This window comes from Passer domesticus, chromosome 1, assembly GCF_036417665.1.
Source record: "Passer domesticus isolate bPasDom1 chromosome 1, bPasDom1.hap1, whole genome shotgun sequence".
In the NCBI taxonomy this organism is placed as follows: Eukaryota; Metazoa; Chordata; class Aves; order Passeriformes; family Passeridae; genus Passer; species Passer domesticus.
The window spans coordinates 107,932,113-107,948,465 of NC_087474.1; the positions used below are offsets into that span (position 1 = coordinate 107,932,113).

Genomic DNA, 16,353 nt, shown 5'->3' on the forward strand with positions numbered 1-16,353 from the left:
CCAAAAGATGCCAAAACTAAGCTCACAGATGATGCAAAGGCAGAGGAAAAAGTCGAGGAGGGAGACACAACTCACAGGGGAAGTATGAGAGATATGGCATGGATACAGGGAAAAAGAAAAAAACCTCTTCACCAAACTCAAAGCCATCCAAAGGCATGGGATGCTTTCAAGCGCTGGGACTTGCTCCAAAGATTGCCCAATTGATTACCATTGAAATCGCAAGATTTCGTTTCCCTTCCCGAAAGGAAATTTCATTTCCTTTCGGGAAGGGAAACGAAATCTTGCGACCCTGAAAAGAAAGGCTTACAAACGCTCTGGAAAGGAGATATGATCAAACGAAATGCAGCTGAGAAAAAAATCACAAAAACCAGAAAATTGGGACATTTAGGGACTTCAAGGAAATGGTGTGGGAGGAAATGTGGTGCAGTGCGAGGACCAAAAGATGCCAAAACTAAGCTCACAGATGCTTCAAAGGCAGGGCAAAAAGTTGAGGAGGGAGACACAACTTGGAGGGGAACATATGAAAGGAAAGGCATGGTTTCTGAGGAAAAAAAAAAAAGAAAATTTGCAAATTTAGCGACTGCAAGAAAATGGGCCAGGATGACACGAAGTATAGTGCAAAGGACCAAAAGATGCCAAAACTAAGCTCACAGATGCTGCAATGGCAGGGCAAAAAGAAGAGGAGGGAGACACAACTCCGAGGGGAAGTATGAGAACCATGGTATGGATACAGGGGAAAAAGAAAAAAACCTCTTCACCAAACTCAAAGCCATCCAAAGGCATGGGATGCTTTCAAGCGCTGGGACTTGCTCCAAAGATTGCCCAATTGATTACCATTGAAATCGCAAGATTTCGTTTCCCTACCCGAAAGGAAATTTCATTTCCTTTCGGGAAGGGAAACGAAATCTTGCGACCCTGAAAAGAAAGGCTTACAAACGCTCTGGAAAGGAGATATGATCAAACGAAATGCAGCTGAGAAAAAAATCACAAAAACCAGAAAATTGGGACATTTAGGGACTTCAAGGAAATGGTGTGGGAGGAAATGTGGTGCAGTGCGGAGGACCAAAAGATGCCAAAACTAAGCTCACAGATGCTGCAACGGCAGGGCAAAAAGAAGAGGAGGGAGACAGAACTTGGAGGGGAACATATGAAAGGCAAGGCATGGTTTCTGAGGAAAAAAAAAAAACAGAAAATTTGCAAATTTAGCGACTGCAATAAAATGGGCCAGGATTACACCAAGTATAGTGCAAAGGACCAAAAGATGCCAAAACTAAGCTCACAGATGATGCAAAGGCAGGGCAAAAAGTCTAGGAAGGAGACACAACTTGGAGGGGAACATATGAAAGGCAAGGCATGGTTTCTGAAGAAAGAAAAAAAAAAAAAAAAAATCGTAAATTTAGAAACTGCAAGAAAATGGGCCAGGATTACATGAAGTATAGGGCAAAGGACCAAAAGATGCCAAAACTAAGTTCACAGATGCTGCAAATGCAGGGCAAAAGGAAGAGGAGGGAGACACAACTCGGAGGGGAAGTATGAGAGCCATGGCATGGATACAGGGGAAAAAGAAAAAAAACTCTTCACTAAACTCAAAGCCATCCAAAGGCATGGGATGCTTTCAAGCGCTGGGACTTGCTCCAAAGATTACCCAATTGATTACCATTGAAATCTTGCGACCCTGAAAAGAAAGGCTTACAAACGCTCTGGAAAGGAGATTTGATCAAACGAAATGCAGCTGAGAAAAAAGTCACAAAAACCAGAAAATTGGGACATTTAGGGACTTCAAGGAAATGGTGTGGGAGGAAATGTGGTGCAGTGCGAAGGACCAAAAGATGCCAAAACTAAGCTCACAGATGCTGCAACGGCAGGGCAAAAAGAAGAGGAGGGAGACAGAACTTGGAGGGGAACATATGAAAGGAAAGGCATGGTTTCTGAGGAAAAAAAAACAACAGAAAATTTTCAAATTTAGCGACTGCAAGAAAATGGGCCAGGATGACACGAAGTATCGTGCAAAGGACCAAAAGATGCCAAAACTAAGCTCACAGATGCTGCAATGGCAGGGCAAAAAGAAGAGGAGGGAGACACAACTCAGAGGGGAAGTATGAGAGATATGGCATGGATACAGGGAAAAAGAAAAAAATCTCTTCACAAAACTCAAAGCCATGCAAAGGCATGGGATGCTTTCAAGCGCTGGGACTTGCTCCAAAGATTGCCCAATTGATTACCATTGAAATCGCAAGATTTCGTTTCCCTTCCCGAAAGGAAATGAAATTTCCTTTCGGGAAGGGAAACGAAATCTTGCGACCCTGAATAGAAAGGCTTACAAATGCTCTGGAAAGGAGATATGATCAAACGAAATGCAGCTGAGAAAAAAGTCACAAAAACCAGAAAATTGGGACATTTAGGGACTTCAAGGAAATGGTGTGGGAGGAAATGTGGTGCAGTGCGAAGGACCAAAAGATGCCAAAACTAAGCTCACAGATGCTTCAAAGGCAGGGCAAAAAGAAGAGGAGGGAGACAGAACTTGGAGGGGAACATATGAAAGGCAATGCATGGATACAGGGATAAAGAAACAAAGAAAATTTGCAAATTTAGCGACTGCAAGAAAATGGGCCAGGATGACACGAAGTAGAGTGCAAAGGACCAAAAGATGCCAAAACTAAGCTCACAGATGATGCAAAGGCAGAGGAAAAAGTCGAGGAGGGAGACACAACTCAGAGGGGAAGTATGAGAGCCATGGCATGGATACAGGGGAAAAAGAAAAAAAAACTCTTCACCAAACTCAAAGCCATCCAAAGGCATGGGATGCTTTCAAGCGCTGGGACTTGATCCAAAGTTTGCCCAATTGATTACCAACGAAATCTTGCGACCCTGAAAAGAAAGGCTTACAAACGCTCTGGAAAGGAGATATGATCAAACGAAATGCAGCTGAGAAAAAAATCACAAAAACCAGAAAATTGGGACATTTAGGGACTTCAAGGAAATGGTGTGGGAGGAAATGTGGTGCAGTGCGAAGGACCAAAAGATGCCAAAACTAAGCTCACAGATGCTGCAAAGGCAGAGGAAAAAGTCGAGGAGGGAGACACAACTCAGAGGGGAAACATGAGAGCCATGGCATGGATACAGGGAAAAAGAAAAAAATCTCTTCACCAAACTCAAAGCCATCCAAAGGCATGGGATGCTTTCAAGCGCTGGGACTTGCTCCAAAGATTGCCCAATTGATTACCATTGAAATCGCAAGATTTCGTTTCCCTTCCCGAAAGGAAATTTCATTTCCTTTCGGGAAGGGAAACGAAATCTTGCGACCCTGAAAAGAAAGGCTTACAAACGCTCTGGAAAGGAGATATGATCAAACAAAATGCAGCTGAGAAAAAAATCACAAAAACCAGAAAATTGGGACATTTAGGGACTTCAAGGAAATGGTGTGGGAGGAAATGTGGTGCAGTGCAGAGGACCAAAAGAGGCCAAAACTAAGCTCACAGATGCTGCAAAGGCAGGGCAAAAAGTTGAGGAGGGAGACAGAACTTGGAGGGGAACATATGAAAGGCAAGGCATGGATACAGGGATAAAGAAAAAAAGAAAATTTGCGAATTTAGAGACTGCAAGACAATGGGCCAGGATGACACGAAGTATAGTGCAAAGGACCAAAAGATGCCAAAACTAAGCTCACAGATGCTGCAAAGGCAGAGGAAAAAGTCGAGGAGGGAGACACAACTTAGAGGGGAAGTATGAGAGCCATGGCATGGATACAGGGAAAAAGAAAAAAAAACTCTTCACCAAACTCAAAGCCATCCAAAGGCATGGGATGCTTTCAAGCGCTGGGACTTGCTCCAAAGATTGCCCAATTGATTACCATTGAAATCGCAAGATTTCGTTTCCCTTCCCGAAAGGAAATTTCATTTCCTTTCGGGAAGGGAAACGAAATCTTGCGACCCTGAAAAGAAAGGCTTACAAACGCTCTGGAAAGGAGATATGATCAAACAAAATGCAGCTGAGAAAAAAATCACAAAAACCAGAAAATTGGGACATTTAGGGACTTCAAGGAAATGGTGTGGGAGGAAATGTGGTGCAGTGCAGAGGACCAAAAGAGGCCAAAACTAAGCTCACAGATGCTGCAAAGGCAGGGCAAAAAGTTGAGGAGGGAGACAGAACTTGGAGGGGAACATATGAAAGGCAAGGCATGGTTTCTGAGGAAAAAAAAAAAACAGAAAATTTGCAAATTTAGCGACTGCAATAAAATGGGCCAGGATGACACGAAGTATCGTGCAAAGGACCAAAAGATGCCAAAACTAAGCTCACAGATGATGCAAAGGCAGGGCAAAAAGTCTAGGAAGGAGACACAACTTGGAGGGGAACATATGAAAGGCAAGGCATGGTTTCTGAAGAAAGAAAAAAAAAAAACAAAATTCGTAAATTTAGAAACTGCAAGAAAATGGGCCAGGATTACATGAAGTATAGGGCAAAGGACCAAAAGATGCCAAAACTAAGTTCACAGATGCTGCAAATGCAGGGCAAAAGGAAGAGGAGGGAGACACAACTCGGAGGGGAAGTATGAGAGCCATGGCATGGATACAGGGGAAAAAGAAAAAAAACTCTTCACCAAACTCAAAGCCATCCAAAGGCATGGGATGCTTTCAAGCGCTGGGACTTGCTCCAAAGATTACCCAATTGATTACCATTGAAATCTTGCGACCCTGAAAAGAAAGGCTTACAAACGCTCTGGAAAGGAGATTTGATCAAACGAAATGCAGCTGAGAAAAAAATCACAAAAACCAGAAAATTGGGACATTTAGGGACTTCAAGGAAATGGTGTGGGAGGAAATGTGGTGCAGTGCTAGGACCAAAAGATGCCAAAACTAAGCTCACAGATGATGCAAAGGCAGGGCAAAAAGTCGAGGAGGGAGACACAACTCCGAGGGGAAGTATGAGAGCCATGGCATGGATACAGGGGAAAAAAAAGAAAAAGAAAATTTGCAAATTTAGCAACTGCAAGAAAATCGGCCAGGATGACACGAAGTATTGTGCAAAGGACCAAAAGATGCCAAAACTAAGCTCACAGATGCAGCTAAAGCAGGGCAAAAAGAAGAGGAGGGAGGCACAACTCCGAGGGGAAGTATGAGAGCCATGGCATGGATACAGGGGAAAAAGAAAAATAACTCTTCACCAAACTCAAAGCCATCCAAAGACATGGGATGCTTTCAAGCGCTGGGACTTGCTCCAAAGATTGCCCAATTGATTGCCATTGAAATCGCAAGATTTTCTTTCGGGAAGGGAAACGAAATCTTGCGACCCTGAAAAGAAAGGCTTACAAACACTCTGGAAAGGAGATATGATCAAATGAAATATCTTAAATAACTCCAATTATCCTGAAAATTGGGACAGTAATGTCTCCTATATAATGGTCTGAGCTAAAATTATTTGCAATATAACAATGGCAAACATGCCAATACAACCTTCACATATTTTGCAGAAGCAGGAGAAAATATCAAGCTGGAAGACTCATCTTTGAGGGGAAGATATCCATGACATGTCCTGGATACGGAAACTAAACAAAAGAAATTGGGAAATGTAGTTACTACATGGAAATGGACCAGCACTACATGAGATGCAATGCAAAGGTACAAAACATGCCAAAACTAACCTCAGAGATGTTGCAAACTCGGAGAAAAAATCCAGGAGGAAGACAGAACTTTGAGAGGAAGATAGGTGTGACATGACATGGGCACTGAAAAAAAATTATTATTCTCCAAAGGCATCCAAAGTCATGGGATGTTGGCAACTTCAATGTCATGGACCAAAGATTGCCCCCTTGATTCCCATTGAAATTACAATGTTTCATTTCCCTTCCCAAAAAGTGATGTCATGTCCTTTCTGGAATGGAAAAGAAAGAGTTACAAAACTATTGTCATTTTAATACTAATGTTTTGTACCTTCTTGGTGATTTCTCATGGGCAGCTCCTCAAGGCACTGACTTCTTCTTCTCAGCACAGCCAACACACTCCATCCAACTTCTGGACCAGCCAACCTACTCTTTTACAATACCCATCCTAATTGGATCTAGCTGTGGCCTATTAAGGGCAGGACTGTTCCTAAGTCTTGATAATTAACACAGCTGTAACTCCTTTGGGGTGTGATTACCTTCATCACTATCTCTAATTTTCTGCATTCCACCCATCCACACAAAGGCTCTGGAAAGGAAATAGGATCAAATGAAATGCACCTGAAAATCAACCAAAAATCCAGAAAATTGGGAAATTTAGTGACTCCAAGAAAATGGCCTGGGACGAAATGAGGTGCAGTGCAAGAGACAAAAACATGCCAAAACTAACCTCACAGATGTTGCCAAAGCAGGGCAAAACATCAAGGAGGAAGACAGAATTGTGATGGGAAGATATGACTGACAAAGCAGTCAAAGAGAAAACAAAAAAATAAATAAATTGGGAAATCAAGTGACTACAAGAAAATGGACCAGTACTACATGAGGTGCAGTGCAAAAGGACAAAAGATTGGAAAATTAATGTCACAGATATTGCCAAAGCAGGAGAAAAAAAATCTAGGATGAAGACAGAACTTTGAACTTAGATAGGAGGGACATGGCATGCATACTGAAAAAAAAAAAAAAATTAATGACCAAAGCCAAAGGCATCAAAAGGCATGGGATGCCGGGAACTGCATCTGGACTGGACTTGGTCCAAAGATTGCCCAATTGATTCCCATTGGAATCGCAAGATTTCATTTCCCTTCCCAAAAATAAATGAGGTGAGGCAATTTTTTTTTTTTTCCCAGTATCCATGCCATGGCTCTCATATCTCCCCCTCAAAGTTTTGTCTTCCTCCTTGTTTTTTTTTTCCCTGCTTTGGCAACATCTGTGAGGTTAGTTTTGGCATGTTTTGTCCCTTGCACTGCACCACATTTCGTCCCAGGCCATTTTCTTGTTGTCAGTAAATTTCCCAGTTTTCGGGATTTTTGGTTGTTTTTCAGGCGCATTTCATTTGATCATATCTCCTTTCCAGAGCGTTTGTAAGTCTTTCTTTTCTGCGTCGCAAGATTTCATTTCTCTTCCCGAAAGGAAACGAATTTTCCTTTCGGGAACGGAAACGAAATCTTGCAATTTCAATGGAAATCATTTGGGCAATCTTTGGTCCATGTCCCTGCAGTTCCCAGCATCCCATGCCTTTTGATGCCTTTGACTTTTGTCATTAATTTTTCTTTTTTTCAGTATACATGCCATGTCCCTCCTATCCAACCCTCAAAGTTCTGTCTTCCTCCTTGATCTTTTATCTTGATTTTGCAACATCTGTGACGTTAGTTTTGGCATCATTTGTCCCTTTGCACCTCATCTCATGTAATCCTGGTCCATTTTCTTGTAGTCACTAAATTTTCCTATTTTCTTTTTTTTTTTTTTTCAATTGCACTTCCTTTGATGCTATTTCCATTCCAGAGCATTTCCTTCTTTTCTGTTTCCAGTATTTCAATTGGTATCAATTTTGGCAAGCTTTTTTCCCCATTGAATTAATATGATTTTTTCTCTTCCCTCGAATACCAAATAAAAAGAAAATTTCTTTTATTTGAATATATGACTCTCTTTACTTTTCTTCTGAAATTTTTGCAAGCTATAGACATATGTCTGAGCCATATAACCGAAGCCCTACAATTGCTGTATATTTTTAATCTGCCTGTCCTGAAATATACCCGAGATCTTATTTATCTGGACTTTATTCAGTAAACATGTTTTTTTTGCTTCTCTTGGACTCTTCACTGTTCTTCCCATTTTGAAGATGTTAATGTTCTTCTGTCAGAAAAAAATATTATCTCCCATACTTGAGCATTGGACTATTATGTTTGAAATATATTTTCACATCTCAGAGAAAATATGGCAATTTCAGTTTGGGACTTTATGAAATAAAAAATTATGTTTTTCCATGTTATACATTGCAGAAATATATTTTTATATCGGCTCTTATTTATCATAAGATATCACATTTTTTAATCATTCGTTCATCAATCGTTCAATTAATTAATAAATAAAAATTCAGAGTCTGGCAGTAAAAGAGCCATGGGTGAGTTGCTGGTTCAGAGGACAGATATAACTCAGAGACCATGATCCAAGTTCTATAAGACTCTCATAAATATTATGAGCTATTCTAGGTGATTCATCTTTTTCTGTATGGCTAAGGGTTTTTTTTCTTTGGAAATACTTGTAGAAGACTCACTCTCATTGAAATATAACAAATTTTCAATCCTCAAAATCTTTGTAAAATAAAGGTTTAGGTAATGCTTGTTATTGAGGTTTAGGTAATGCTTGCCAGTGAACACCAACAAAGCACAATATTATTACTGTTTGGTATTAGCTGAGTCATAATACTGAGATCTGTAGATGCTCAGGTTTACATTTATCATGCAGAATCACTCTTCTGTGTATGTTAAAGCATTGTGGTGCTCAATATTAGGTAACAGTAGGGTTTGACACCATGCTATATGCCTTTTAATCCAAAGTACAGAATTTTCAGTATAGTAGTATCTTTTGAAGGGGTAGCACAGCTATCCTGTGAACTTCTTTTTCATATTCTAATAGGATGAAATCACATTTTGCAATGTTTCAGTGTCAAATTGCATGGGACCTCAATGTCATTGTCTTAGCTGCATCCAGCATTATGAAACAGGACTGTAAAGGAAATACGTTGGCACACAGAGATTCTACAACACCCTGGCTACTTATTGTCAATACTTACTCATAGGTAATACCAAATAAAACACATTTGGCTGGCTTCTAAAATAAAAATATGTGGAAAACACTCCTAGGTGACTCAAAATCTCCTGTTTCTGTCAGAGAATGGAGTATCTATTTGCTAATTCAATCTGTGTTTATGATGTTTCCATGTTTCTGATGTTTATTTGTTAAAAAAAAAAGGAAGCTTAAATTGAGAACCCAATTTTTAAACTCAATTGCAGAACCATTTTAAGTGAAGAAAAAAATTTTTCATCTTCAGGGTAATATTCTTTTAAGGATAAACCTCACAATTTGTATATTCTTCCTTTTTCACACTGCTGGATATTAAAGCACTGTTGGTTGTCATTCAAAACATTAAGAAGTCATTCAAGATAGAACCTTCTGGTGTCAATAGGAATAATTTATTAAGAATTCATCTTCACAGAACTTTAAGATATAATTTTTCAGATAGCGCTAAAACCACAACTGTAACGTTCAAGATTAAACATGCTTCAAGAAAATTTTAGGCTTGGAAATACTCTCAGTGGAAGGAATTATAAGTCTCAAGTAGCCTCTGAAAAGGTCATTTAGTATAGGAAAAAGAATTGATAAAGATAAGAAACACAAGAAACTTAGGAAGTGAGCTGAAGAAATGCATGCTAATTGTGTTTTCCATAGCCCAGTTTGATAATAAGCTTATTCATAGTTCAGAACAAGTTCACTGGTGCTGGAATACCACCTGAGTTAAACACCTCTATATTCTGACAGAGAACATGATTCTGTGTCCCTTGTGTATTTCTTCATTTATAAGCTGTCTGAATTGAAAAGGCAGATGTTTTAATCTGGGAATTGACTGCAAGGGTGATTGGTTTCCAGTTGAACACTTAATAAATTAAAATTTAGGGAGCAAGATAACCCTACTTAGGGAGAAGAGCTGAAATAAGTACTGTGAAGGAAAAAAAAAGCCTAGTGGTTTGTGTTACATTTCTGTACCTAATTAGATAATTAGAACGTGGAGACTAGAGGGCCTAATATTGATTATTTTTCTGAAAACATCTTTGCTGAGAACAAGGACACAAATAGGAACCAAAAGCATTTTGGTGTGCAGTCTATAATGGTTACCTTTAAGAGTTTTATGGTTGCTTTATGTAACAAAACAATGATCTCTCTAAATTTGCAATGCACTTTAGTGCAAACACAGAATTAACTGTAGCTAGATATCACTGAAAATGAAAAGTTTTTGAGGATGATCTTTGGTAAAACAGCAGCAGTCAGCAGATGTTATTTTGTCTTAAACATTAGCAAAGACTACAAAAGAGAATATTAAAAACTGACCCTCAAGCAATTCATTTAGCCAAGTGTTTTATAGTGAATTCAAATAAGAAATACATAAATATTTTTCAATCTTGGATCAACTTACTCAGGTAGACTTCGCACACATATTCCTTGTTGGGTTGTTCAGGGGTTTGTTTGGAGCAGGCGAAATGGGTTTTTTCACAGATATTCCAAAATATTCATTCACAGGTGTCTTTATATGTGTTTTAGACCAAATAAACATTTGGAAGTTAAGTAAATTCTCATTTCAGGGCACAAAACCATCACTTGCTGTGATCCAGAACAAATTAGGTAACTGAGGAGAACTGGTTCTTCACCCTGCATAAAGAGAAGGTATTGTGATTCTTGTGAACATTCTCCTGAACCAGAAATTTCAGAAGAGCTGAACTGTAAATTTGAGCAATTAAAATATCAGTACACATTAATTAGATTTCAAATTATGTACCAAGGAATGTATCAAGGGATCTTGTGTTGGCTACTGTAACAAAGAATATAACACCCAAGCATTAGAATACAGACACTTTTATCACTGACCTGCCAGGGTATGAAAGAGGAAAAAGAGAGAGCTTTTAGTAAACTCATAATAACAAAATAAGAGCATTTTTCATGCAATTTTCTCTTTTTTTACCATGTTCTTTTTCAAAAGCACTGGAATTTACAGTTATCTTCTCTGGATACAATTGCTCATCTTTCCAGGTTGGTTTTGGTTGTTTTTTTCCCCCAGTACTCTAAAAAGACATAAAAGCCATATAAAGTCATATTTTTACTCATATAGGAACACATTATACATGTTTTCTATGCTTCATTTAAAACCTGACTATTAATTCTGAGCATTCCTGTAATTAGATTACATAATCATTAGATTAGAATCTTTTGGAGATGATTGGTGGTGATGGTACTGTTGTTGTTGTTGCTGTTGTTGTTATTTTATGTCTACAAAATAGTGTAGCCTTCCTTTTTGTCAAGCTACCTTGGAAATACCAAATAGGATAGAGTGGAAAGCAAAATTTGATTGACAAAACTACCTATATTCTCTTTAGTTAGAAATAAGTCTATGAAAAATTCATGGAAGAAAAAAGGCTACTCTGGTACTCAGAAGTATATTTATTTTCCTCAATTTATTCCTGTTGTAGATAGAAGCTATTAGTATATTGACAAACTTTCTGCAACTTGAAAAGCTAACACTATTGTAGAATTGAATTTGGAATTGCAGCCTTCAAATATTTCTCTCCCTTAAGTTTATCTTTAATAAACCCACAGGGACTGTTTTACTTGAAGGACTTCCAACCAAAATTTCCTGCTTAATTTTTAACTTCCACTGAACCACAGATCTCTAGTAGACTAAAAACTACTTACTTTTGTCAAAATGATTCACCTTTCTATACACCTCTTTCTCTATAGGTATACATACCATAACCAGATGCAATTAAAATTAATCCCCTTACAACACATTATCTGCTTTTGCCAATTTCTATTTCCTAAAACACCTTTTTTGAAGTGTTTTAGGCAATAGAAATTACCTGCTAGTATATCTAGGAAAAGCATCACTGTGTGTAGACTTCCCATTATGCAAAAAAAAAAGTTTGGGAGACTCAGAATTAGAAAGCTCACAAATTACAGCTTTCCTCAAAAATTGTATGTATGAGATGATAGTTCAGGAAATCTTTTTTTCCTCTAACTTACAATAAAGCAACATTTCAGGAAGTCTTTTTCTCCTCTAACTTACAATAAAGCAATCATTTGTTTCTAATTTATTTTTTACCTCATATTACATTTTCCTACCAAAATTCCTCCATTCTAGTGCCCCCACCCCCACCTTCTCCAATTTTTTCCGGTATGCTAAGAGAAAAACCTTTTTCAGGTGTTTAGTTTTTGTTTTGTTTTGTTTTGATTTGTTTTGTTTTGTTTTGTTTTGTTTTGTTTTGTTTTGTTTTCCAGGGAAGTGACAAGACATATTGCCTGTTAAGAGAAAAAAATCTCATAAATAATTTCTTCTCATCTTGGATTAAGTACAGGAAGAGTTCCCATGATTTTACAGGAATTCCACCCTAGAAATGCAACAACCTGACTGGTGAAGAACAGAACAACCTGTAGCCTATGTACCACAGGCCAAGTACATTAAATAACATTACAAGGTTCATCTGGAGGCTCTCTGGCCCAGTTCCCAACTCAAAGTAGGGATAAATATGAAATGAAATATGCATTTGAAAAGCTTGATTCAACTTTAAAATTATAAAACCCCCACAATCTTTAAACAGACAAAAGAGAATGCATTCCATAGTTTTCTCCAGAATTAAGAGACCCTTGCTTTTCTGCCTTTCATGTCTTTCACAGATGACTCCTAGAAGCTTTCCTTAATTTAGCTGGTGACAATATGCATTTATCAATACTAACATGATGACTATAAAAAGATGGAGTTTAGTATTTTTAGTATGATTGTATATTTTAGTATTTTTGCTCTATGCCTTATATTTACTATCAAAAAAAATCAAACCTTCTTTGATTTCAACTTCAAAATTTCGTTGTCTTTCCACTTTGATACACTTTCAATATAAGTCTTAACAACGATTCAACACTTGTTCACAAACTATTGATATTGAACTTAAATTAAAATAAAGACAATACTGAAACTGTTTCACTGGAGACTTATTATGTTTAGTGTGTACAAGTGGGCTCACGCAGACTAGTAAATAAAGTTTATGATACTTACACCATTCATAGATCATGTTCCTCATGTCCAGTTTAATAAAAAGAAATTACTTAGGACACTTTGACTCTCAGATAAAAATTATTTTTGTAAATTACTAGCACTGTAGTGTTCATGACCTTTTACTCAGCTACTATTTCAAAAACTAACTAAAATCCATTCTTGAATGATTTTAAATATATGAAGGAAAATTTGAATAATCAATAATATTATATAATATGTTTCTTTTATTTCTTGCACAGGTCAATGTAAAGTTCATATAATTTTAAGTAAATTGTATTCTTGGAATTAATGGATATGATATTAATCTTAACTCCCATAAAATTCCATAAAAATTTCTGACTTCCTTTCATCCCAGCCCATAACCATATGCAAAATTAAATTGCTGCAATGTGATAAATTTAATCAATTCTGAATGATGCAATCAATTTAAACTGCTCATTGTGCTTATAAAACTTCTGGATGAGATCAACCCTGAAGTGCCTGTATTTTGAATGACAGTGTCAGAAATTTAAATAAGATTTCATGAAAGAAGGAATGGTGTGGTGTCTGATGGACTTTGAAGAAAGTGGTAACATGCAAATGTGACCAGTAGAGGGGAAATCAAATAAATGCCAAAAGATTACAGACCTAAGAAAAAGCATATATATCTCTAGAACAGATCCCAGAATTAAAAAATATCAGCCACATTACTCTGCTACAAGACAGGAGAGGCAAACATAAGTTGCAGATGTTTCATATCAACCAGACAGCCTAGACAAAGAAATTACTTAACTTTTTGTTTATATATAAATAGATATGCTTTTAATTAACCAATACCAATGTCAATATAAGGACTTCAGCTTGAATAGTCTGCACAAAAAAAAATTTAAATTATCATTCTAGTTCTTTAGCTCTTTGGCCTTTTATAACTTAGTACAAAAAATGCAACAGTCACTTATTCCTATATATGGGCAGAGAGGGACAAAATGCCCTCTTTTAATCTTTTAAAAAGGTCTTTGCAGACACCCTGTCTCATATTCACCTACAATATTACTACAACTCTCCTAAGGCAGAACTGTATGATACTTACAATTGGAAAGCAGAGGTCACTTTATAGACATCAGCCTTCCTTTATGTCTATTCAGTTTTTCCACTGTTCTACAACCACAGGGGTTTGCAACATGTGAAATCTTCCAAAAGTCTCTCTGGTCTTTGTAACTTGAATTCAGCTTGAGCAATATTCTAAGTCATCTACCTGGCTACCTTTATCACAGTTGAGCTTAAGTATATGATTTTGGAAGTTCTTCTGATTGACATTTTCCCAACTACTTCTTTAAAAGCTTTTTTGTTTAAGGTTTCATTAAAGGCCACTAACGCAAGACATGGAGCATTTTAAATTCACAGTATTCCTATGAAAGAGAGACTCAATTAAACCTGAGTCTTTGTATGTTAAATGGAATACCTTGAATCTCCTAATCAATTATTTAAATTAAAACCTTATGTCCTTCAATGTTTCTATTTACGCTTATTTAGTGTTTTTTTCTTACTTTATTGTTTCATTCTGTTACTAAGCGTTATGTGACATTTAACTCACATTTATTCACAAAGTTCATTATTGACTATGCATAATCAATGTATGCAAATTCTCTTTGCTTCTGTTTCTGTCATTATTGCATTTTAAATTACACAAACAAGAGCTCAACATCTACAAGATAAGGCTTTAGGAAAATATATCATCTTGGAAAAAAGTCAGGCCTTCTTAACGTATTCTCTTTCCTTAGCAAATAAAAAATGGAAACAGCCTAGAGCATTTGTTAAAGACAGCTTTATTCTTTCAGATCTACATGGCTGATCTTAACTCCATTACCCTGCTCACCTTTGCTGCACAGATCTCTGAGCATGAAAGATACACAGAACAGACAATCAAAGGTGAGACCTGCTTCGTAGAATCTGAAAGAAGAGTATTGCTTTAAACCAACTGTCCAGCACTTCAAGATCCAAACACAAAATAAAACTCCATTTTAAGTAAGCCAGGAAAACATTTCCTACTTATAGCTTACCAAAATCAATAATTTACATATTCTTCTGTATTCTGAGCAAGTGGAAAATTCTTCAATATTCCTTAAGAGCATAAAGGTCTTTTTCTTTTCCTATACTCAAATTCTGCCACCCGAATCTAAATGGACCATCTGTAAAGTTTTTTGCTATCAGAACCAATTCTAAAAAAAGGTCAAGAATAACCAAGTGCTGTTTCAAATTATTACCTTGTTTCACCAAACAAAAATGGTAGATTCATCACAGACACTCATCACAGAATCTGAAAATCTCAACTCTAAATTCAGAAGGTCTGTAGTTTCTGTAACACCACCATTCAATGTCATCTCAAATGTCAGCATGCTGTTATCCCTTTTGTAGCCATATGCAGAAGGACAACCCTAAACATGTGATTCTCATGAATGTATGCAGAGGGAGAGCAGCTGTAGGCAGAGAAGACTGATCAGGCATGATGCTGTGACATCTCTCTGCAGTGCTGACTGAGGAGCTGAAGGGTCAGAATATAAACTGCGAAGTGAGAATTTTCTATCACTACAAATTGTTTTGTTTTGACTGAAGAGGTTTATGTTCAGAAATGCCCAGATTATGGTGATGTATGTCACACATAACACTTACTGGTTAAGAATTCTATTGTGTGGTTCACATGGCACAAATAATATGAAGGAAGATCTTGAAAAGAGAAATTTCCCCTCAGAAATGTCAGTGTCTACAGGTTCTGTTTCAATACGCATCAAATGCTGAAACCTCGGCAGTTTTTTCATGAACTTTGATAGATCTTCTACTTGTCTATTACCTTACAATAAGTCAAAAAAGTATTGCTAGTCCTCTATTTAGACATGTAATTTTAGGAGCTATTGCTTAAGTATGTGATACCAGCTTTTTAGTGTGGTGGAGAAGTAGATAAATGAGAATTCATAGTACTCCCACAACATGGTGACTTTAAGACCTGGGGCTTTGTTCTGTAAACTGAAAGTACTCCTTTTTCCCCCACTCATCTGTATTACCAGTACAAATGGGAAAAGTTATTTTAACAGTGTCATCAGACATACATTCAATCACTTTCTCAGTATTACTCACAGGCACCACTAAAACACATTTTTAAAGGAAGATGGCACAGCAAACTGGGACATTGCAGAAGCTATAAGTCTGATGAACGCTGACCCCAGAATTCATAGAATTCATGGAAAAGTAATTTGCAATCTTTATTAGCTATGCAAGGAAAGAGAAAAAATTTAGGCCTTTTTTTTTTAATGTTATTGAATGAGTTTCTTTTCAAGTCTCTCTTTTGGGGATTGGTTTCCACGGAAAAATGAAACTCCATGTCTCCATGGACTGTAGAGATATTAAACTTGAAAATCCTTCCAAAAAATGAAACAAGTGAAAAAATCTCATCCGATCAGACGCTGTTACCTTGTGAATATAAAAAAAAAAGTATAAAAATTGTAAATATAGAACTCAGTTTTACTGATATATTGTCCATGCTGCTTCTGCCAATCCCATACTAGAAGAACAGACGTGGTAGGCGATAAGAAGCAAAATATGTTCCACAAAATAAAATGCCAAAATC

At 37.2% G+C, this 16,353-nt stretch overlaps 1 long non-coding RNA gene across 1 annotated transcript in view; it reads left to right on the top strand.

Moving 5' to 3' along the window:
• LOC135308078 (uncharacterized) overlaps positions 1 to 14,660 on the top strand; it is a 269,531-nt gene extending 254,871 nt beyond the window's left edge. The window contains exons 5-6 of the long non-coding RNA XR_010368616.1: positions 10,294 to 10,375; positions 14,570 to 14,660. This is a non-coding gene — a long non-coding RNA (uncharacterized LOC135308078). The remainder of the gene's footprint in view (positions 1 to 10,293; positions 10,376 to 14,569) is intronic.
• The last annotated feature ends 1,693 nt before the right edge of the window (positions 14,661 to 16,353 follow it).